The sequence below is a fragment of the Balaenoptera acutorostrata genome, chromosome 20 (genome assembly GCF_949987535.1).
Source record: "Balaenoptera acutorostrata chromosome 20, mBalAcu1.1, whole genome shotgun sequence".
NCBI classification, from domain to species: domain Eukaryota; kingdom Metazoa; phylum Chordata; class Mammalia; order Artiodactyla; family Balaenopteridae; genus Balaenoptera; species Balaenoptera acutorostrata.
In genome coordinates, this window is record NC_080083.1 from 24191043 (window position 1) to 24199477 (window position 8435).

Here is an 8435-nt window from a genome sequence, read left to right on the forward strand (position 1 = left end):
CCAGTTAACAGCGGGGGCATGCCTCTGATTGCTTAGAAGCAGAAAATGGACCAACTGCAGCCAGAGGGGTGGAAGCCAGGAAGCACTTTTATCTATGTGATATCACTTCATGCTTTCTTCTACCCTGTAAGGTGGCTGTTATTATTAAATTCATTTTACAGATGAGGAAACAGAGGCTTAAAGCAGATTTTGCTCTAGGTCCCTCTATAAACAGCCTGTTGAGGACCAGAATTCAGGTTTTTAAACTTCAAATTCCAAGGGCTTTCTAATAGCCCACATATTCTTCCATTCTTGAATTCTAATTTCTTTCAGCCCCTGGTTCAGAGAAATCCTTGAGGGCCCAAATTAAAAGCCAGTTTTGGATAATCTATGCTTAGGAAGAATGGAAGGGAGAAAGAGGAGGAAAGAAGGGGCAGGGGGGATTGAAACATTAAATAATTTCTCTGACTTAGAATTTTGTTTTTAACCTAACACAACCCTAGCAGATATACCTTCCTCGGACAGATTGTAAAATAAATGTGTATTTCAGAGAAGTCTTACTGGAGGAAATGGAAGGAAGTGGCAATTCAGGAGCATATAGTGTAATGGGGAAGAAAGTGTGATCGTCTACAGTGAATCCACCTACTGATAAGGACTCTGGAACAGAAGGTCTATATTGCTACCTGTGACTGTGCAAAACCCAGATCTGATTATTCATTCCTTATCTCTGTAGTTCCTCAAGTGAGAGTTATAGTAGGGATCCACCTGTGTTATTGGTGAATCACTGCCCCTGTCCTCAGTCCTGAGGGGGTGCTCAGACCAGCTTACCTCACCCAGGTCCAGGATCAGGCCAGCCCAGTCCTGAGTTCCTCATAACTGGAAGTTTCCTAATTCTCTTTGTGGGAGAAGGCCTGGGAGGCCAGGGTGAGAGGTCAGGTGTGCAGAGCTGCACCTGTGGTAAGAAGGGCAGCACCTGCAGCAGTAGCTGCTACCCACTACCCATTCTCCTTATTCAATCCTCCAATTTCCAGAGTGAGCTCAGGCTCCTGCCCTGACTCCAGCTGTCCTGAGTTTGATAATCTCAATGGGATGTGGGCTGGGGAATCTGGAACCAAGATTTGGGGTTACTGGGTAACAAAAAAGCCACAGGGGACAGGTAAATTCCCTGCTGCCTCACCCATCTTTCCTCTTTGGGGGACTTACTAAGGATCCCAGGCCTTAGATTATAGCACACATAGAATAACATGGCTGGGAAGGGAGTGTGGAGGGGTTTTGTTTCCTGAATTTGAATGAGAAGGTATGTGCACGTGTGTAAGAACACATATGGACACTAAGATATGTATCTTTCATTATGAAATGCCCAAGGACTCACTCAGCACTGAGCTGGGACCTTCGCATATGCCTCAGGAGGAAGACTGTAAGTAACAGAGACTCAAACTAACAATGATGTAAAGAAATAGGGTTTATTTTTTCTCACATTACAAGAGCAGGTTTACCTGCTCAGTGATGCCATCAGGAACCCAGACTCTCTTTTTGCTCTGATATCCTTAGCATATTGGCCTTCATCTTTCTTGCCTCAAGGTCTTCTCTAGAGAGTGAGAACTCCAAGGATCTCATCCACAGGGGAAAAGAAGACTATGTCTTCCCCTTTTTCAAGAAAGGGGGAAAAAAATTCCTCACATCCTTTCTCCTCTCCAGTCTTTTGCTTAGGCCTCATTGGCCAACATTGGGTCACATGACCACTCCTAGCTACAAGGAAGGGAGTCAATGAGAGCATGGAACAGGATTTCCATGATTGGCACAGAACAGTGGTTCTCAACCCCGGCTCTATTCTCAGAGATTCTGACTCTGTTGGTCAGGGTTGGGGCTTGACATTGGTATTTATTAAATTCTCCAAAAACCTAGGATTTAAAAAAAAAAAATTGTAATTGCATTTCACTACAGTATGGTACCAACTCAAGTAATCATCTTCAACCAAACCCACCCTAGGCTCTGGACAAGCCACCTTATTGTACTGACTGGGATTCTCTAGCTTATCCTGTAGCCCCTGCTCCCTTTGGAACTGATTATATAGGTGATTAATTAGTACATTTGTAGGTCATTTGTTAGTGAATTTGCAGTTAGTAACTGGTTAGCTAGTCAGTTGGCTAACTAATAGAATGGTTAGTTGGCCTTTCCTCTTGTTTATGTGTCTGGCACATAGTAAGTACTTGATAAATATTTCTTTGGGTGAATGAATCCATAAAATGGAGATAAAACGGAGTTAATACCGCATCAAATGAGATAGTAGCTATGAACTTTGTAAATGATAAAACACTGTAAAGATATAAGAATAAACATTTACATGAGAAGCTACTTTAAAATTTAGGGCCAGAGTAAAGTTTTTTCCCCCCATCCTTCACCAAGGAAACAGTGTTTCCACATTTCTGAAATGGAGAACTACCATTTTGCCCTGTTGCTAGTAAGCCAGATTTCTCTCTCAATTATAGCAACTTTGTCAACACTTAGCAATAGCATATATTCTTTCTTTTTCCTTGACCTTACTTTGTCTTTCTACTTGTATTTTTATTAGCTTATTTTGGTTATAAACCACCTCAAGCCTTTTTGGGAAAGAAGTGGGGTAAAATTAATTTTAAAAATACTTGGGAACTAACCTTTATTATCTACCTACCACATGCCAGGCATTTACATGTATTGACTTAGCCAAATCTCACAAATAGCTAGTAGGTTGGTGCGATTATCCCCATTTTATGTAGGTGTCAAGGGACTTGCTCAAGGTCATACAGCTGCTAAGATTTTAGAACCAGATTTCAAAACCAAGGCCAGTCTGACACCAAATCTGAAACCTTTCCCCTAAGCAAACCAAGTTGGTGTGATAGATGCTTGGTAATGGTCAACTATTTACTTAGCTAGTTGAGGAGAGTTTTTGTTCTTTGAACTCCTCAAATAAGTCTTGGGGGAAAAATTGGTCTTTTTCCTTTCGCCACAGGCCATTTATCAGCAAATACTATACTTCATCAATTGTACGCTATTCTATTATTTTATGTACCACTAAGAAAAAAAACCCTGCTACTTAAACTGTGACACACCATTGATGTTAAGATGCATCCTAATTTCAGAGATGTCAAAATGTGAAAAATGTGTGTCTTAGAATCAACAAAATAATGTATTCCATTCTAGTAATGGAGAATTTGTGTACATAACCTCCCCTCTTTTCTTGCTCAATTGCTGGCTTTGCCCCTTCCTTTTCTTATTTATTTATTTATTTTATTTACTTATTTTTGGCTGTGTTGGGTCTTCGTTGCTGCACGCGGGCTTTCTCTAGTTGCAGCGAGTGGGGGCTACTCTCTGTTGCAGTGCGTGGGCTTCTCATTGCAGTGACTTCTCTCGTTGTGGAGCACAGCATCTAGGTGTGCGGGCTTCAGTAGTTGTGGTATGCAGGCTCAGTAGTTGTGGCTCACAGGCTCTAGAGCACAGGCTCAGTAGTTGTGGCGCACGGGCTTAGTTGCTCCGTGGCATGTGGGATCTTCCTGGACCAGGGATCGAACCCGTGTCCCCTGTGTTGGCAGGCGGATTCTCAACCACTGCGCCACCAGGGAAGCCCCCCCCACCCCTTCCTTTTCATCACCAAAACCTTGCCTGTCTCTTCAATATCGCATTTCTCCACATCATCATGAACTAGTCAGTTTTGATTTGGATTATCTCACATGAGTCTCCAGAAAGCCTTGCACTCATAGGAGGTTTCCACTCTAGTTTTTTTAAAGAGCTACCTTAGATGGTCTTATTATGAACTTCCTCCAATGGCTGTCATCAAACTCTTTCCAGAGTCTGGCCTAAATCTAGTTTTCCCAAGGTAACTGGTGATTCACTGCCCTCCCTGTTCACCATTCCTCACAATAGTTGGTTGGTCTGTACACTACTTACTTGCAAGGGACTTCCCTCCAGGCTGTTGGAGAGGGCATGGGAGGGGGCTTGGGTGCAGAAGTGGGCATATCATCCAGTTCTCCCTAACACAGGAAACATGACTCCCCAGGCGTCTCCTGGAACACCAGGGCCCTCCCTTTCTCCACACCAGGAGGAGGCAGGATTGGGGGAGGATTCAGCTTCTCCACCCCTCTTAGACCTTACTTCCCCTTCCTGGTTTGGGACTCCATGAGACAAGTCATGAAGGGAAGATGAGGCAGTGGGATCTGGTACTGCTAGGGGAGATGAAGATTCTTGAGCAGTGGGCCCGTTGTGGAGCTGGGTTACAGGCTCCTGACAGCAGCAGCTGGCTTTTCTGAGTTGGTGTTCTGCTTCCCCCTTTGTGTGCAGGGTTCTGGGGAAAGCACTGATTCTGGCTTTCCATTTCCTAGCATTATAAAAGGGACAGAGCCATCCAGGATTTTCCCTGTCTTGTTCCCGTCAATCTGATTTTGAGGTCAGAATCTGGAAAGGAACAGAGGCTGATTGGAGAGGTTGGGACACCAGTGGAGGGAGGGATGCAGCCCATGCTGAGAACTGAGGGGCTAATCTGGGAATCCTATTGACAGAGGACTCTGGGGCCTTTGCAGATGGGTGGGCAGGCAGACCTATCCTGGCCCCAGTGTTCTGGGCATGTTACAGGCTGTCAGGCTTGGGCATGGGCTGAGGTCCACATGGGTCTGTGTGCCTGTGCAGCTGCAGGAGGCTGTGGTGAGGTACAGTCAGACACAGAGAAATAGAGATAAGTGAGACAGAGGGGATCAGAGGCAGGACCGGGAGGTCTAGGTGGCTGAGGGGCACTCACTTTCTGAGGCACCGAGGCTGGCTGGCTCAGTGCGAAGCCGCCTGGGCTTCCTAGACTGGAGCAGGCACTGGGCTTCCTCTTCAGCCCTCCGGGATCTCGGGGAGCTGCTGGCAGAGTCCTGGCCCTGGTCCGCAGTTTCCCCAAGAGGCTCTGCCAAGCCTTGGCACCTCGGAGCCTGGGCCTGGGCTCGGATTCAGGCCGGCGCCGCACCTCCCCGCCGCCGCTGCCGCCGCCGCCGCCGCCGCCGCCGCCGCCGCTCCAGGCCGGACCGCCGGCCTCCTCCCCGCCCGAGCGCACGCAGGGCCTGCCCTCACCCGTGACCCCCGCGGCCGACTCCAGAGCCCGCTGCCCGCTGGGCCCGGACGAGCGCGGGCCGGTGAGCAGTGGGGTCGGTCCCAGACGAGGCCCGGCCCGGCTGTCGCGACAGGGCCCGGAACCCGACAGCAGGAGCGAGCGCGGGCCGGCGCGCGGAGGTGTGAGAATGTGAGGCGGGCAAGGTCGGGAGCCGCCGTGCGGGGCGGTGGGGCGCGTGTGCGCTGCGGCCGCCGAGCGGGCTCACGAATAAAGCGGGCACGGCCGGGAGCGGGCTCGGACCGCGGTGCGTGCGGGCAGGCGGGCCCCGCGGCCTGCGGCTCGGCGGAGGGCGGCCGTCTGGAAGTGTGCCCCGGCCCCGCCGGCGCGGCGTGCGGCGCCCCAGGGTGCGGTCCGCGCCGCCGCCCGTGGCCGGCCGTTCCGGTTGTCGAGCCTCGGGTGGGAGCCGCGCGGCGCGGCCAGGCCGCTCGCCCTCTCTTCCCCCCCCCCTAATCTAAACCATGCGGGCTCCCACCCCGGGCCGGCCGGCGGGGCCCGAGGGCCGCGGAGAGGGCACCGGACCGCGCGCTGGTGGAGCGGGCAGCCCACTCCGAGCTCGGGGTCCCCGAACCGCGGAGCCAGGGGACCCTCGAGCCCCCTCCCCGGGGGGCGGCGGGCGCGGACTGATTGACAGCAGCGACGTCAGCGCGGGGAGGGGGGGCGGCCCCGGAGGGAGGGAGGGAGGGAGGAGGAGGGAGCTGAGGCCCCAAAGTGCAGCCTCGGAGATCAAGGGCCCGCTCCAGAACCGGGATGTGTCCGGCCCCGAGGGCGCGGCGGGCAGCGGGACCCTGACCCAGCTGCCCCAAGTCGGAGTCCCGGCTGACCCGGGCTCCTCGGACCCGAGCCTGCAGCGGACCTCGGGCCGCAGGCGCCAACGCATGCGGCAGCGCAGTTAGGGTGAGTGAGGGTCCCGGCGTGGGTGGGGGTGAGTCGGGAGTGCGGGAGAGGGGCCACCCCGAAACCAGGGTTAGGCTGCAAGGTCGAGGAGGATGCGCTGGAAAGGGGGAGAGTAACAGGACCTGGGTAAGAACCTCGGGGACAGTCAAGGCGGCAAGAGGGCGGCGAGAAGAGTTTCTAATCCGGCTGCCGCCTCGGCCCGACTCCCAGCGGTCGGAGCTCGAGCCCTTCTCTCCTCCTAGTAACCGGACGAATTGGGTCTAAGGGCCCAAGAGCATAGAAACGACAGCGCCAGCGCCAAAGGAACAAGGTTAGGACGAGACAAGCGGAGCGGTGGCCTTGAAATTGGTGTTTGAAGAATAAGAAAGGCCAAGGAGGAGGGCCCAGGTACTTGGCAAATATCGATGTGGAAATGTTCGTGATCAGAACACTGGACTTCAGTGCCTTTGATGCAACAGGGTCGTCAAAATTAAAGCAAGGAGCATACTATATAAATAATGATCCATGATCAAGAATTATCAAAATATGAGCAATTACCCAAAAAGCAGGGCTAAGCGGCATAACTAATACAGTACTCGGACTTTAAAACAACAACAAAATAATAGTCACTCTCAAAACCAAGTGAAAATTGTAATCACGAATTTGAGAGAATCATAGACAAAGTGATGGAACAATGTGATAAGAACTATTGTATTAAAATCAATAGAATAAGAAATAGTAATAGTGTAAAAATGATAAAACTGTAGGAAAAAGGTGAACAATGAAAATACTAATAAGGGAAATACTAATATTAGTAGTATTGACAGAATACTATCATATAATTTATTATTGATACTATAGTGAATTTTTAAAATAAATGTTAACCAAAATCTTAAGAGCAATAGTAATATAAATAAAGACAGCAACAAGAATTACTGGAGTAATATGACAATTTATGACCAAGGTTTAATAGTCCCAATAACATTATAAATAATGGTAGAGTAATAAGAAGTATTGTACCAATGTGATGAAAAAATAATCAGAGTATTAAGAGCTACAACAATATTACAAATTATGACAAAGTAACAAGAAGTAGTGAGGCATTGAAAAATAACTAGCGAATTAAGATCCATAACATTACAAATAATGACAAAGTAACAAGATATTGTAACGATGTGATGAAGAATACCTGGAGTATTATGAACAATCCTAACAAAACAAATAATGGTAAAATAACAAGAAGTATTATAAGGATGTGAAGGAAATGAATGTGAATATTGAGAACAATAATACTACAAGTTGTGGTAAATAAATTATTGAAACTGTGACAAAGTACGAACAGAGACCGAGGAGCCAGCACGGAAACGTTTCAGGGATACAGAGTAAAAATAAAAATAATGATAGATTAACATGACCTATTGGAAGACTATATTTAATAATTGCATAGGTATTAGTAATAGTATTACTAATGTGCCAGGGGGCCCTAGAATGATGGAGCAGTGACAGGAAAGCAATAACAACATATTTGATAATGATAAATTAACAAATCAAACCAGTACTTTAACCATACAGTATTAAAAATAACATGTACTAATAACTTGTGTGATAGGATAGTCTTAATGTTATTGAATTGACCAGACGAATACTACTCTGATAATAGAGATAATTAAAATAGTATAAAAAATTAACAATTCCCCCAGTGCGAGAAAAGTATCACCAGTAATCTAGAAATGAAAAGAAAAATGCTATTCTTCTTAAAAAAACGAGGCAACTGAAAGTGACGGACCCGAGCGCACAGGGCGCGGAGCCGGCCGGCCGCGTCCGCCGAAGGCTCCAGGAGAAGGGCGAGCGCGGGCCGCGCACCCCGGCTGGTGCGGGACCCGCTCTGCTGGCGTCGCAGCGCGCCGGGGCTCGGGGTCCGAGGGGACCGGACAGCGGGGATGGCCGTGCCGGGCGGGAAGAAAAAGAAACGAGCGGGGAGCTCCAGCGAAGGCGAATCTTCGCGATGTCGGGATGTGGCTCTGTGGCGGAGAGAAAAGGAAGAGGCGAACCTCGAGTTGGGGAATGAGGGCCCAACGCAGCCCTTGTCCCGCGTGGGAGCGGCGGGACTGGCGTCAGTGGACGCGGGCCGCGGATGTGCTCGGCACCGGGCAGGACTGAGAGCGCGCGGCGCAAGTCGCAGGGAGCCGCTGCACAGCTCCGGGTGTGACAAGTGCCCGCAGAGGACCTAGTGACCAAGATAGCATCGGGCCAGGCGGCCCCTCCTGGCCCCGCGGGCCGCAGCATCTGGACCAGCGGATCGCGGGTGCCCATCCCGGCTGACCCCAGATATAGTGGGAACCAGCGCGTTGGGCCAGAGCGCGCAACTATCCCCCGTTGTGCAGTGTCCCCACTTGCCTGGGGTCTCCTGGGTTTCCAGGCTCGGCCCCGGAACCCGCATGTGGCCCAAGGCCGGTGCTGG